The 15729-nt window shown below is 46.6% G+C and overlaps 1 protein-coding gene and 1 pseudogene across 5 annotated transcripts in view; both read left to right on the top strand.

Annotated features, from left to right (window-relative positions):
* The first annotated feature begins 10318 nt into the window (after window positions 1–10318).
* LOC104667434 lies at window positions 10319–11044 on the top strand (annotated as a pseudogene).
* Window positions 11045–14562: 3518 nt separating this feature from the next.
* SEC23B (SEC23 homolog B, coat complex II component) overlaps window positions 14563–15729 on the top strand; it is a 51679-nt gene continuing 50512 nt past the window's right edge. Inside the window, exons 1-2 of one of the 5 annotated variants that reach the window (XM_030914964.1) lie at window positions 14563–15046; window positions 15356–15464. The gene's annotated coding sequence lies outside the window, so the exon portion shown is untranslated. Of the gene's footprint in view, window positions 15064–15355; window positions 15465–15729 lie in introns of all 5 variants that reach the window. The other 4 variants (XM_030914965.1, XM_010369850.2, XM_030914966.1 and 1 more) reach the window with 4 other exon arrangements.

The following is a 15729-nucleotide window of genomic DNA, read 5'->3' as shown; positions in this document are numbered from 1 at the left end:
CTTCTGCCTGGCTGTATAGAGTTAGACTGGGGACCAAGGACACGGGGACATAGAGGGATCAGTTAGTGGCTGTATGGTTAAGAGTTTTAGAGAGAGAGATCAGTTGCACGAGAAATAGCCTTCAATGGGGGCCGTTTTGGCCTCCATTGGGTGCCTGAGTATGATTACCTCAGGATGAATTTGGAGTTGAATAACGGAAAGGAAGGATTGGGCAGTTGCACGAGAAACAGCCTTCAATGGGGGCCGTTTTGGCCTCCATTGGGTGCCTGAGTATGATTACCTCAGGATGAATTTGGAGCTGAATAACGGAAAGGAAGGATTGGGCAGTAGCAGGAGAAATAGCCTTAAGGAAGACAACTGGCAGAACTATGTACTACTGAGTGTGTTCGGCTGTCTTATGGCCAAGTTTCAGTGATGAGAAAAAAATTGCCATACAGTAGGCGGACTAGCAAAGGTCTGAGTGTATGAGTGAAACAGCAATATAAGTATAAAATGAGACTTCATTTTCAGTGTAGTCACGGAGTGTCCCTTGCCACTGGAGATGTGTCTGGGTCCTCCCATGTGAAAGCAAAAAGGAACTGGCAGTCTGTGTGTAGGGGTATGGTAAAGAAAGCATCCTTAAGGTCTAGCACAGTAAAATAAGTAGAATTGGTGGGGATATGGGACAGAAGGGTGTAAGGGTTGGGAACTACAGGGTGCGTGGGACGGGTGGCTTCATTGACTAGCCGAAGATCCTGTACTAACCTATACGTTCCATCTGCCTTTTTAACTGGAAGTATTGGAGTGTTACAGGGGGAATGTGTGCGGACAAGAATATGTTGGCTAAGTAGTCGCGTGATAATTGGCTTTAAACCTTGTAGATGTGTCGGAGAGAGAGAGAATTGGGGGCGGTTTGGGAAACGAGTGGGATCTTTGAGCTTGACGAGAACTGGTGGGTGGTGAGCAGCTATGACCGGGGTGGAAGTGTTCCACACTTGAGGGTGTACAGAAATAGGGAAGATGGGGGGTGGGGGCGACATAGGAGGAGGCTGTGCACTTGCACAAAGCATGAGCAACAGGTCATGAGGGGGTTGAAGGGGAGTGGATGAGTTGGTGGGAATGTATATGGAGGCCTTTAAGGTGCTCAGGATGTCTCGGCCTAGTAAGGGGGTAGGGCATGAGGGTATAATGAGGAACGAGTGCGCAAAGTAGTTGTTGGCCAGGCAGCAATTAAGGAGTGGAGTTTTTCGTGGGGTGGATGGCTTTCTGTCTACTCCTACTACAGAGATATCGGATGGAAGGCTAGGTCCAGAGAAGGACGGCAAAACAGAATAGGTAGCCCCGCTATCTATTAAAAAATTAATTGTCTTACCCGCTACCAGGAGAGTTACCCGCGGCTCGGCGAGGGTGATGGGGGTCCCCGAGTCTCGGCACCTTCAGTTGTCGTCGTCGTCCAGATGTAGGAGCTGGAAGGAGCTCCTAGGATCCTGGGAAAGGGGGTCACGTGGAGACGCAGCACCTGTTCTCAGGGTGGGGCAATCAGACTTCCAGTGTCCTCCCTGCTGGCAAGCAGGGCAGGGGGTTGCTGGTGGACGAGGCTTAGGACATTCATTGGCCCAATGTCCTGACGCCTTGCACTTATGGCAAGGCTGCGTTGGGACTCGGGGACCTTGCGGACACCTGTTGGCATAGTGTCCCGCCTTGCCGCACTTATAGCAGGCTCCTTTCGTAGCCTTGGAGTCTGCGGAGTATGTGCTCTCTGGTCTGGGGTTACAACTGGGCCGTAAAGCCGCTGCTAGGAGCTGGGCCTTCTGTTTGAGGCGTGCCTGTCGCACTGCCTCAGCCGTCTCCTCTCTGGAGTTATAGACCTTAAAGGCTAATTTAACCAGGTCTTGTATTGGTGCCTGAGGACCATCCTTACCTTTTGAAGTTTTCTGCGAATGTCAGGAGCTGATTGAGAAATGAAATAAGACGCCAAAATGGTGGCCCCTGTAGGGGAGGCTGGATCTAACCGGGTATATTGGGTTAGAACCTCAGTCAGCCTATTTAAGAATGCGGCTGGATTTTCTTCTGGATTTTGAATAATTTCTTTTAATTTGTTAAAATTTACAGTTTTGTTTGAGGCTGTTTGCATACCAGCCAACAAACACTGAACCATTATGTCTCGCCTACGGCGCCCAGGCTGCTTTGCTTGATAGTTCCAGTCCGGGTCTGCCGAGGGGACTGCTTGCTCCCCTAGTGGGATGGTGGCGTCAGTTAAATGTAGTTGGTTGGCGTGCTGCCTGGCGGCCGCTAGGATGCGCTCTTGCTCCTCAGGGTTTAGGGTGGAGGTTAGGATAACCTGGAGGTCATGCCAAGTTAAGTCATAGGCCTGACAAAGGTATCTAAATTCCTTTATGTAGACGGTGGGATTAGCTGAGAAATCCCCTAAACGCTTTTCAATTTTGGAAAGATCGGCCAATGAAAAAGGGACATGTACTCTGACTACCCCCTCCGCCCCAGCCACCTCTCGCAAAGGTGCTAACACTGTAGGAGGGTGTGGGGCAGGAGTGGAGGCATCAGCAGGGCACTTAGAGCGGGTGTGTGCATAGACAGGAGACTCAAGACAGCCAGTTGGGGGCCCCGAAGGAAGCACGGGACTGAGTGGATTACTAGTAGGTAAGGAAAAGGAAGGAGGAGTCCAAGCGGAGGGAGGAGAAGTATAGGGCGGAAGTGAGGGAAACCCTAGATCCTCCGGCTGAACAGAAAGGAATGAGGACTCCTCTTTTTCGGGTTCCTGTGAGCCGGCGTCCTTGGCTAGCATAACTTGGGCCAAAGAGCATCGGCTACACAGGTCGGGACGAGAGCGTAAGGCCCAAAAGCCTTGTATGTACGTAATTTCAGACCACTTGCCTAGCCGCTGGCAGAAATTGCTGAGGTCGATCACGCCACAGTGGAAAGGAAAATTAACCGCTTCCTCCTAAGGTCTTGTTCAAGCTGTAAGGTTTTTAAATTGGCTAGGAGGTACCCTAAGGGGGTGCTCTTTGGAAATTTGGACTGGGGGTTTCCCATTTGTTTCCTCTTTACCAACACAATGGACCCAATGGACATGGGAATGGATCCCTGCCTGGCTTCAAAGCGTCCTTTGGAACCAGGAGAGACAGACGAGAGGCTCTTGAAGCCTAAGTGGAGATTACCTTCAGGCGGACGTCTCCGTCCTGAACGGGTCTCCCGAGCCACGTGGTGGCTCCAAATGGACCCCGGACCTGCGCAGGATTTCTGGCCGAGGGAGGTAAAGAGGAGACAAGGGCACTTACCCCGGAGAGGCCGTGGGAGTGAGGGAAGCGGGTCTCAGGTCCTGGTCCGTCTGCTGCGTGGGAGCAGGAGGAGGTTCCTCAACCCTTAGAGGCCTGAGGAGGGGTCTCCTCCCGGGTCTTCGGCACCAACTGTTTTGTTTTTCTAAGACCACCAGAGCGGGTACAAAAGAACCAGCGACTAGGCAAGGGTAGGAGCAAAACTGCAAGTTTATTTTGGTCACCTAGCTTCAAGGGAAGAAGGTGGGTAGGGAGAGGTCTGTTGGCCCCCCCCCCCCCGACAAAAGGGGCCCTGCCTGCGTGGGGCAGCCAAGAACAGAGCCTGCGAGCTTCCCTCAATTGTAAAGCAAAGCACCCTTTACTTGCCTCTTACTAGTGCTCTCATGTTTTCCCCTTATTTAAGACAGGCTATGACATGCTTGAGTTGTGTTATTTCTTTGCTAGATTTACTGATATTTCTATAGGAAAGTTTGTTTTTGGTTTCAAACATGCAGAAAACCCATTTATAACTTGGGAACACCTGAAATCCATATTATTTTTCCTTCTGATTTTAAAACAATTTTTAGTAGTCAGTATCAGCCCTGGTTGTTGTTTTTCATTGCTTTGAATGAAGTTCCCTTGTGTAAAGCTACTAACCCAAGTAAAACAAAAAAAAATTTTAATTAAATACCAAGAAAATACTTCGTCAGATTTTCATATTAAACCAGCTGATACTAAAATTGTTTAAAATAGTTTATAACCAATGTTTAGTCCCATATTCCTGGGAAGACAATTAAAGCTTCATGTACATTTGGTAACCTGGTGGGCCATTTAAACATTTTGTAAAGGATTTTATTTAATTGTTATTTGAATTCCAATTTGTCATTCTGGTTGTATAAAAGCTTTCCCATGCAAGGGGCTGATGTTACAACAGTAGATCATTATGTACAGTGTATTTTAACCAGGTAAAGAAAGCTTTGTATGATTTGAATTTTCTGGAAACATGGAGAAGACTGTCCTTGTCATCCACACTACAACAAAACTTCAGGACCTTGGGCTTTGGGTTCATGGTCTCACAACTGAGAAGGGTCCCTCCACACTTTTGGAACTGTGCATGCATTGGAACTTTTGAGGTAAAGCTACCCTGGGAAATTTCTCCCAAGAAGAAAATGGCATGCTTGATGTGAACAGCTTTTCGCAAGTTCACAGCTTAAGACTTCTACTATGGGCCGGGTGCGGTGGCTCAAGCCTGTAATCCCAGCACTTTGGGAGGCCGAGATGGGCGGATCACGAGGTCAGGCAGATCGAGACCATCCTGGCTAATACGGTGAAACCCTGTCTCTACTTAAAAATACAAAAAACTAGCCGGGCGACTGAGGCGGGCGCCTGTAGTCCCAGCTACTCGGGAGGCTGAGGCAGGAGAATGGCGTAAACCCAGGAGGCGGAGCTTCCAGTGAGCTGAGATCCGGCCACTGCACTCCAGCCTGGGTGGCAGAGCAAGACTCCGTCTCAAAAAAAAAAAAGACTTCTACTATCATAAAACTCTCATCTTTGATTTTTTTTTTCTTATGCCTCTACAAACAATAGAAGTGGAAAAGGGGTCTGTTATGTGCACTTATGGGATATAGTTTTATTTGTGAAGGAGTTTGCAATGGATAACCTTATGCTTTGATAGATAAAATATGAAGGCCCAATGTAGGTAAGAAACTTTAATGGTACATGCATTGCTTCATAATCAGTCAAAAACAAAACATTGGTTCACTCCTCTAACCCACATCATGGGTTAAAGAAAACATTGCCAGGAGGCCTTCACTCTTCTAGAAAGGCATCATTTGTTAGGTCCTTTTACCATGGTTTGAAGTAAAAGAAGCAATGATTAGAAATGTATCCCACATTGGCTGGGCGCCGTGGCTCACGCTTGTAATCCCAGCACTTTAGGAGTCCGAGGCAGGCAGATCACCTGAGGTCAGGAGTTTGACACCAGCCTGGCCAACATGGCGAAACCCCGTCTCTACTAAAAATACAAAAACTAGCTGGGCATGGTGGCAGGTGCCTGTAATCCCAGCTACTCAGGAAGCTGAGGCAGGAGAATCACTTGAACCAGGAGGCAGAGGTTGCAGTGAACCGAGACCGTCCCATTGCACTCCAACCTGGGCGACAGAGCGAGATTCCATCTCAAAAAAAAAAAAAAAAGGAAAAAAGAAAAAAAAAATTCAGTGGTAGGGGATTAATGAAGAAATTGCGTAGTCAAGTGAGTAAACTCTTTAGCTCATTTGATTTTAGGAGGTTTGGTTTATGGGGGCCTTGGGTTTAGGAGCATACGCCGAACTCTTGGTGTTATCCTCCCAACAGTTGTAATAATAGTCTCCCTGGTGCGCTGTATTCTCTCAAAGGTTTTAAATGTGTGCATGCAGCCATCTCTAGAACATCAGATGTTCTTTCTTCAACTGGAATGACAAAAGCTGAAAGAAATGTGCAACCATGAGAACACCAAAACCTATAAATGATGTGCTGAGACCAGAAACCCAAAATGATGGTAACTGAGAGTGGTGCTAAGGTCCTAAGTTTTGGTCACACTCTCACCTAAGTGAGAACCTGACCAAAAAGGGGGAATTTTTTCCACAAAATTTTGGGAGGCCATTGTTTTGGACTAAGCTCATGCACTAGGCCCCAACAAACCAAACCAAACCAAAATGGAGTTGCTTGTGCTAAGACTTCAAGGAAACATAGATTCTAGAACAGACTAGGTTTTGTTTTTTCTTCTGCAAGTCTCTATAACAAAACATCTCCGACAGCGTAAGTATCCACCCCGTAAAGTCCCCATTAAATCTTTTAACCAAATTCATTTCCTCTTGTCTAGAAACCATCAAGCTTCAGATGATCATGCAACAAAGGTTCCATCCAGTTCCAGGTGAAGACACCACCCCTAGCCGTCAAGAAACTACCCTGCCTCCACTAGATAGAGCAGGGCGAGTTCCGTGATCACCAATAGGTAGGGGCTACACCGCAAGCCAGCATGAAGCAGTTACAGAAAAAAGACCATCAGTCCCTCTGCCTCCTGTGGAGATTTATGGGGATCACATCTCTCAAGGGGGAGATGAGGCAGGACAATAGGGTCTGGAGGCAGGGAACAGAAGGCCAATTCACACTTCAGTTATGACAGGAAATATCCTCTCCACATGGCATAGGCCAAGTAAATGACTTAACTTTACTTCATCCTCTTCATTTACATAGGGTGTACCCCAAGTAGAGGGTATTTAAAGGCCCAAAAATTCTATAATGGGGACTTTGAGCCCTTATGCTCAGGCCTGCTCCCATAATGTAGACTGTACTTTCATTTTCAATGAAACCCTTCATTCCTTCCTTTCTTTGTGCATTTTGTCCAATTGTTTGTTCAAGACGCCAAGAAACTGGACACCCTCCACCATTAACAAAGGGTCATGAGGAAATTTTTGGGGGTGATATATATGTTAATTATCTCGATTGTGGTGATGGGTGTCAAAACTTAACAAATTGTACATTTTAAATATGTGCAGCTTAAGGTACATCAATTATACCTTAATATAGCTCTTTCAAATTAAAAATAGTAATCCCAGAACTCTGGAGGGCTAAAGCAGGAGGACTCCTTGAGCCCAGGAGTTTGAGACTAGCCTGGGCAACATGGCAAAACTCATGTCTTCAGAAATTTTAAAAATTAGCCAGGCATGGTGGTGTGCACCCATAGTCCCAGCTACTCGGCAGGCTAAGGTAGAATGATCGCTTGAGCATGGGAGGCTGCAGTGAGCTATGATCATGCCACTGCACTCTAGCATGGGTGACACAGTGAGACTATGCCTCAAAAAGAAAAAAAAAGGAATACAATTTCAACATAAAACAAGCAGAGACATTCCTGTAACCAACTAATTGTTTGCTTAGTAGTTTTTAGTTTGAGAAGCAATGATACTCCCTAATCAGGAACTGGGGGCTGAAAAAGGATCTAGCAATCTAGCTTTCCTGAAGATTTATTACCTCTTTCTTCTAGAAGGAGAAAAAAGGCAGTGACATTAACTCTCATCTTAGGTTGTTTATGCCAATAATAATTGAGAAGATTATAATTACATACATCCGTTTTGTTTTCTACTTTTTATCTCTTGTACAAACAATTTCTGAGCTTATCATTATCACAGAAGAAATAGCTTTGGTTTCAAAGCTGAAAGCCAATATTTTTGTGAATTTTTAAAAATCTGAAAATGCACCTTTATATTTGGTACCTCACTTGCTAATATTGAAGAAGTTATTCTCAAGAACTTGCTGAGACAGTTTCACTCTTTCTTTCCTTTTTTTTTTTTTTGAGACAGAGTCTCACTGTGTCGCCCAGGCTGGAGTGCAGTGGCGGGATCTCGGCTCCCTGCAAGCTCCGCCTCCCGGGTTCACGCCATTCTCCTGCCTCAGCCTCCGAGTAGCTGGGACTACAGGCGCCCGCCACCACGCCCGGCTAGTTTTTTGTTTTTTTTGTTTTTTTTTTTTAGTAGGTTTCACCATGTTAGCCAGGATGGTCTCGATCTCCTGACCTCGTGATCCACCCGCCTCGGCCTCCCAAAGTGCTGGGATTACAGGATTGAGCCACCACGCCCGGCCGACAGTTTCACTCTTTCTAAAGGGATCATTCATCCTCCACTAAGGCACTCCTGCTGAATAATCTTCCTCTGCCTGGATTTTTCTTTTCAGGTCAGGATCTTCTCTGCGGGAAGTTTGTCTCTAAGTCTTCAAACTCACGGTCTAAACCTATTCTCCTTTCTTCTGTGGTTACTTTTCCTTTCTGCCACTGCTTTTGTTTACTTGTTTGTTTGATTTTTGGTTTTGCCACCTTGAGGAGAAAGGAGGTCAATGGAAGCCTTCTTCAAAGTCTTGAAGAACAGATGGGAGCTCCTGGGAAAGAAAGCGGGGGTGAAGTGGCTGTTCTTGGCAGAGAGGAAGGCATGCAAATGGGCACCGAAACAACGAACAGTACGTGTGGGCTGGGAAGGACAGTGGTTCATTACTGTGAGTGATGGAAAAACTATGTAGGGTTTTAAGCAAGAGAATAGTAGGGTCAGATGTGTGATTTAGAGAAATCTATCCAGCAACCAATGTGATTTTTGGATCTGGCAAATTTGGGCAAAGCAATCATTTGAGAGACTGTTGCAGTAATCCAGAGGATGAGTCCCTGAACTAAGCAAGTAGATGAAATTGAGAAATATTTAGAGTAACAGATTAATAAGACCAAGTGATTCAGTGTCACCTTCGAGGTGGAGGGGTTAGAAATAAGGAAGAGCCAAGGATAACTTCCTACTTTCTAGACTCAGTAACTGGGAAAAGAATGGCATCTTCAAGTGAAACAAAGTACAAGAGGCAGAAGATTCACTGGGAGCCAGGGAAATGATGGATTCAGTTTAGGACATACTAAGATCGAGATGTGCAAGAATACCCAGTGATGCCTGCAGGATATTTCTCCAGACGCTCTTGGACTGGCCCAGTTCTCCCCACTTTCTTGCTTGTAGTTCTGAAGAATAATTCCGACGTACTGGGAATATAATATTCTGAGATAAGGAGGAAATAGCCAGAACAGCCCAGGCTCTGTTCTAGCCTCCCCAAAAACAAGATGTCCTTCAATGCTTTTACGGTTTTTCCCAGCTGGAGTACAAGTGGACATGCACAGACAAGGCTCGATCTGCACTGTGCGGTTTTCCTAAGTCTTGAGAGACCAGCTCATCATAAATCCTAGGCTTCTGCTGTCCCTTGCTGCTTCTCTGTGAGTAATAAATCCACTTCATGTAACTTGTGTATGTGAGTGTTCTGGCTCACCAGGCTCGGGCAGGGAGTAAAAGTACAGTCCAAGATGCAGTGAACTTAATTGGTAGCCAGTACACACTAAACACGCTTTGCAGAACCCAGCAGGTTGCTGAATGTATGAATCTGAATGTTAGGTAGAAAAATCTGACCCAGAAATACAAAATTTAGGCCGAGCATGGTGGCTAACACCTGTAATGCCAGCACTTTGGGAGGCCAAGGTGGGCGGATCACTTGAGGTCAGGAGTTCGACACCAGCCTGGCCAACATGGCGAAACCCCTACTAAAAACACAAAAATTAGCCGGGTGTGGTGGCGGGCACCTGTAATCCCAGCCACTCAGGAGACTGAGGTGGGAGAATCGCTTGAACCCAGGAGGCGAAGGTTGCAGTGAGCCAAGATCGCACCAGTGCACTCCAGCCTGGGCGACAGAGTGAGACTCCATCTAAAAATAATAATAATAATAACAATAAATAAAGAATTTAGAGTCAGGCTATAGATGATGATAATATGTCAGAAAAATTATGAAAGATTTTGAAATAGTCAAAAGAGGTTACTGGGTGAACTTTCCATGGAATGCTGTGCATTTTTAAAAGACTCTCTGGGGGCCGGGCATGGTGGCTCTTGCCTGTAATCCCAGCACTTTGGGAGACTGAGGCAGGCGGATCACGAGGTCAAGAGATCAAGACTATCCTGGCCAACATGATGAAACCCTGTCTCTACTAAAATTACAAAAATTAGCTGGGCATGGTGGCACGCCTATAGTCCCAGCTACTCGGGAGGCTGAGGCAGGAGAATTGCTTGAAGCCGGGATGTGGAGGTTGCAGTGAACTGAGATCGCACCACTGCACTCCAGCCTGGCGACAGAGCGAGACTCCGTCTCAAAAACAAAAAAACAAAACAACCCTGGGTCATTTGCTGTAGGGGCCATGTACCTCTGCCTTTGAGTATACTAGTTTACAACTCTGTAGAGATAGAAATTAACTTACAGAAGGTAGTAATGCAAATGTTCCCTGCCCAACAATGTAAACTATTCCTGTCCACAGCAATACGAATCATTATTTTGTGTGATAGAAAATATGTCACTATAAACCAAATTCGTCTTGGAACCAGTTTGAACATCCCTCCCGGTTGTAGGGATTAATTAAAGTCAATGAATGAGTTAAGTAAGATCTTTGGAACATGTTCATTTTATATTTGCATGAAGACCATAATTTTACCTTTTGAAACACTTTAACAGTTTTGAAGCTTTCACCAACATCCCAATGGATTCACCTGACAGAACCAGGTAAACTACATTACTGAAGAACACCCCATGGGGCACACTTGTTCCTGGCTCCCAGAGTGAACACCAAGTAGCAATAGTACTACAGCATCACTGACTTTCTCCCTAGGTTTCTTTCTCCTCCTTACTGATTTTGGGTTTTGTTTGCGATTCGCCCACAGCTGGTGGATTTTTCCCCATGAATGGCAACAACAGTTAGGAACTTGTGGGAAACCCTGTCGCCCCCTTTCCTCTGGCTGGCAGAGCGGAAGCCGCATGATGCCTGGAGTTCCTCTAAAAGACGTGAACCAGCGGGACTTGTCAGAGCTCTGGCAACCTTTCTCAAAAAGTCCGGGAAGCTGAAAGTCCCTGAATGTGTGGACACTGTCAAGTTGGCCAAGCACAAAGAGCTTGCTCCCTACGTTGAGAACTGGTTCTACACAGGAGCTGGTTCCACAGCGTGGCACCTGTACCTCCGTGGTGGTGCTGGGGTTGGCTCCATGACCAAGATCTATGCGGGACGTCAGAGAAACCGCATCATGCCCAGCCACTTCAGCCGAGGCTTCAACAGCGTCCTCCCCCAGGTCCTCCAAGCCCTGGAGGGGCTGAAAATGGTGGAAAAGGACCAAGATGGGGACCGCAAACTGACACCTCAGGGACAGAGAGATCTGGACAGAATTGCCGGACAGGTGGCAGCTGCCAACAAGAAGCATTAGAACAATTCATGCTGGGTTAATATATTGCCTCATTCGGGAAAAAAAAAAAAATAGAAACTAGGTTTTACATTCTGAACATCTGGTGATCTCTTCAAGTGAATTAATAGTTTTTAGAGATCTATTCTCTTTTGGATAAGAGATGACGAAAAATCTGGTTTGTTAGTCTCTTCGTTTGTTTGCCTTTTTGTCTATTTATGAGTTCAAATCAGTTAAGACTTCCATGCCCACTGGGAAGGAGAACAGCTTTTTGTTATCTAGCCCACTGAATTTTTATGTTTCTGAATTTATTTTGACCTGTGGCCAAAGTTGTAGAACCAAAGCTATATGCTATGTGTCTATGTGTTTTCACGGCTGTAATCAACAAGGGCCTTCCCCTCTTATGGGAGTAAAAAATATCTTGCTACCTTTGTAAAGTTTTAGTAAGTTAGATTATTTCGTCTTAAAGGAGCTCTGTTATAATTCGCTTATGGAAATAAACACATGTAAATCAACTATTCCTAAAATTCCAGAAAATAAGTAAATTAAACTTCTAATACTTTATGCATGCAAAATAACCATCCTCACAGGGTTAACAAGATTACAAGTCAGGCTTTAGGCAGGTTAGTTAGGCACTGACCAGGGTGCATTGGTGCACTTCAATTCACTTCCCTGCAGCTGCTAACTAACCAAAAGCCTTGCAGCACACTGATCACCTGCTCCTTGATTGCTCCTATCTACAGAATCTCTGACACTAGATCTTTGTACCCAGGAATTGCTTAAGGTGTTTTTCAGATCCTGAATTCCCACAGAACAGCTGATGCCAAACTGTTTAGGGATCCCCACCAGGAAGGGCACAGTGGCTCACACCTGTAATCTCAGCACTTTGGGAGGCCAAGGCGGGAGGATCGCCTGAAGCCAGAAGTTTGAGACTAGCCTGGGCAACAAAGTGAGACCCGGCATTACAAAAACAATTTTTTTAAATAAATAAAGGCCTCCACCAACGAACAATACTGGAATGAAGTTTCTTCATCTCCCTGTCCCATGACTTCACCTCTCACTTCCTGAACAATCAGAAATCCCCACACTTTAGCCCATTGACCCTCCAGAATTCTTAAAAATGCCATCTCTAATCTCTTGGGGAGGTAGATATGAGGATTCCTCTTGTCTCCTCATTTGGCTGCCACTTGATTACGGAACTCTTTATCTGCTGCAACTCCTATTCTTTCTGTTACCGCACAATGGACAATCGAACCTGATGGTCCTATAACAATCCTTACAGAAATTGCTAGTACAGAAAGAATCCAGGTTCAAATAATCAAGGCAAATCTTTAGCAAATAATATTATTTTAATTTTTGGTTAAAAAAATCCCAGCTACGGGCGCGGTGGCTCAAGCCTGTAATCCCAGCACTTTGGGAGGCCGAGACGGGCGGATCACGAGGTCAGGAGATCGAGACCATCCTGGCTAACACGGTGAAACCCCGTTTCTACTAAAAATACAAAAAACTAGCCGGGCGAGGTGGCGGGCGCCTGTAGTCCCAGCTACTTGGGAGGCTGAGGCAGGAGAATGGTGTGAACCCGGGAGGCGGAGCTTGCAGTGAGCTGAGATCCGGCCACTGCACTCCAGCCCGGGCGACAGAGCAAGACTCCGTCTCAAAAAAAAAAAAAAAAAAATCCCAGCTACGTCTTTTCTCAGTGTTTAGCATTATACATGTGTACATTTTACTTGAGTTTGTTTCCTTACAGAAAGAATAATTAATCTGAACTTCCTAAGTGTATAAAAGTTTCCTATTGATAAGCTAATATTAACATTACATGTTTAAGATCCTGAAAAATGTAAATATGTTCAACAAAACTGAATCATTCTCCATTTAACAGTAATTGTTTCTGTGTGCCTTAAACTATTAATAATTTCTATGATCTGTAGATAACTTAAAACTTAGTATTAAATTGAGCTAATTAATGGATACTTCTTGGATGCCTAGATATGTTCTTGCATAATTTTATGTCTACATCGTTTTGCTTATTTTTATATGCTCCAGAGACTACAACTTTGAGTCACAGTAATGAATGTCTTCATGTTTGCTACTTGGCAGTGTGTAAAAACGGTTGTGGTGGCTGTATAAAGTTGTGTTCTGTCCTGCCGTTTGCAGCAACATGGATGCAACATGGATGCCTGCAGCAACTTGGATGCAACATGGATACCTGGAGGCCATAATCCTAAAAGAATGCAGAAACAGAAAACTGTCAGGCCTCTGAGCCCAAGCCAAGCCATCGTATCCCCTGTGACTTGCACGTATAAGCCCAGATGGCCTGAAGTAACTGAAGAATCACAAAAGAAGTGCAAATGCCCTGCCCCACCTTAACTGATGACATTCCGCCACAAAAGAAGTGAAAATGGCCGGTCCTTGCCTTAAGTGATGACATTATCTTGTGAAATTCCTTTTCCTGGCTCACCCTCGCTCAAGAAGCTCCCCCACTGAGCACCTTGTGACCCCCATGCCTGCCAGCCAGAGAACAACCCCCCTTTGACTGTAATTTTCCCTTACCTACCCAAATCCTATAAAACGGCCTCACCCTTATCTCCCTTCGCTGACTCTCTTTTCGGACTCAGCCTGCCTGCACCCAGGTGAAATAAACAGCCATGTTGGTCACACAAAGCCTGTTTGGTGGTCTCTTCACACGGATGCGCATGCCAAAAACCAAATACATGTTCTCAATTGCAAGTGGGAGCTAAGTATTGGGCACACATGGACACAAAGGTGACATTAATAGACGCTGGGGACTACTAGAGTGGGGAGGGAGGCAGAGAGGGGCTATGCTCAGTATCTGGGTGACCATTCGAATCCGAAACCTCATAGCCAGGTAACAAATATGCAGTGTACCCCCTGAATCTAAAAGTTGGAATTTTTTTTTTTTTTTTTTTTTGAGACGGAGTCTTGCTCCAGTCGCCCAGGCTGGAGTGCGGTGGCGCGATTTCCACTCACTGCAAGCTCCGCCTCCTGGGTTCACGCCATTCTCCTGCCTCAGCCTCCCGTGTAGCTGGGACTATAGGCACCCGCCACCGCGCCCGGCTAATTTTTGTATTTTTAGTAGAGACAGGGTTTCACCTTCGTCAGGATGGTCTCGATCTCCTGACCTCGTGATCCACCCGTCTCGGCCTCCCAAAGTGCTGGGATTACAGGCTTGAGCCACCGCGCCCGGCCAGTTGGAATTATTTTAAAAAAGAAAGTTATGTTCTATGTAGTTATAAGCTTACTCTCTTAAAATGCTTGAATATTACATATCTCAATTTTTCATCTCCATGTAGAAGAATGACATGGACTGTGCGCTACTGCCACCCTCCGCTGAGAGCGCCAAGACATTGCAGCCAGCGAGGGGAGGACAGTTTGTAACGTGAAGCACCACCACACTGCTGTACTTCAAATTCAACTGGCCACAGAGACCGACACCCAAAACCAGCAAGTGCCTAAGTGCCGCCACACTCACCACCCGCCACGCCCCCTCCGCCCGCCTCTTCCGCCCGCTGACGCCTTCTTCCGGCAGCCTTAGTTTCTTCCAACCCGTGCAGCTCTCTGTTCCGCGAGCATACGTCATCGTTCTCGCTTTCCGGTAGCTAAGGCGATCAGCGGGACTTCCCACTGAGACGGGCGGATGTTATATTGTATCAGGGCGAACCTCTGAGGAGCTCTGGCTGCGCTCATGCGGCGGTGCGGCAGGCGCCGGGGTTTTCTGAAACAGAAACGTTTAGGGGTGTGGAAACGTGTTCCGAGGAACTGTGGTTTTGAAGTGCGATACACACCTGTCTTGCCCTGTTCCAAGATGGTGACAGGGCTTCTCTGAGTCTCTGTCTTCCGCCAGTCCGTCGGAGAAGCGCTCTTTGATTGGCCAGTGGACAGCGTCGTGGCATGACGCGCTGGGGCCCTGGCCAATCGGTTGAGAGCTGAGCTGGACTTGGCGGTGGGAGCCGGGGCCTGGCTGTTGCAGCTGTGGGTGAGGACGGCTCTAGCTAGGTGAGCGGTTCCGGCCAGGTGAGCGCGGGGCATAGGTGAGCGCGGGGCATAGGTGACTGAGGTCCGAGGGCACGGGTATGAGTTTCTGCCGGGGGCGAAGGTGGGCGGCTTCTGGGATGAGGCCTTTTCTTGACAGTTTGGGGTAGCGGGGGGAATCGATGATCCAGGAGTCCCCTGAGGGTGTCATCCCGCCCCAGGCTGGCACCGATTTCTGGCTCCAGGTTCCCCGGAATTGCGGGGTGCGCACAGCTGGAAGGACCCAACCCCCGTTTTATAGTTGAGAAACTCAAGACTTAGACAAGTGAAACGACTTTTGCTTCATGACAGCTGGAACTGGAACCCAGGTCCTTGGACTCCCTGCAAGGATTAAACCTCACTTATTCTTGTGTACACATGGTCACTGTGTCCTGAGAAGATACCAGTTGGCGAGATAAGGGTGATTCAGATTTTTTGGCGTATTCTCCTGTTATCTTTCCAGGCCTTTCATTCATTCACTAATTCATACTTAAAGTTATTTACCTCTTCAGATACCTTCCCCGTTGATACTTTGTTAAAAGCTGTGGACCCATCTCCCTAGAAGAAAGGCACATTCCGTCATGCGCATTACTTCAGAGGGAGGATTCGTGGACCTTCTGTAGTCCCCTTGGATTGTGTGTCCAGTGCTAAGAATCCAGACCCTGGAAGGTTGAGGGAACCAGGCA

The sequence above is a fragment of the Rhinopithecus roxellana genome, chromosome 13 (genome assembly GCF_007565055.1).
Source record: "Rhinopithecus roxellana isolate Shanxi Qingling chromosome 13, ASM756505v1, whole genome shotgun sequence".
Taxonomy (NCBI): Eukaryota; Metazoa; Chordata; class Mammalia; order Primates; family Cercopithecidae; genus Rhinopithecus; species Rhinopithecus roxellana.
Note: the sequence above shows the minus strand (reverse complement) of the source record. Positions and strands in the feature narration are given on the sequence as shown.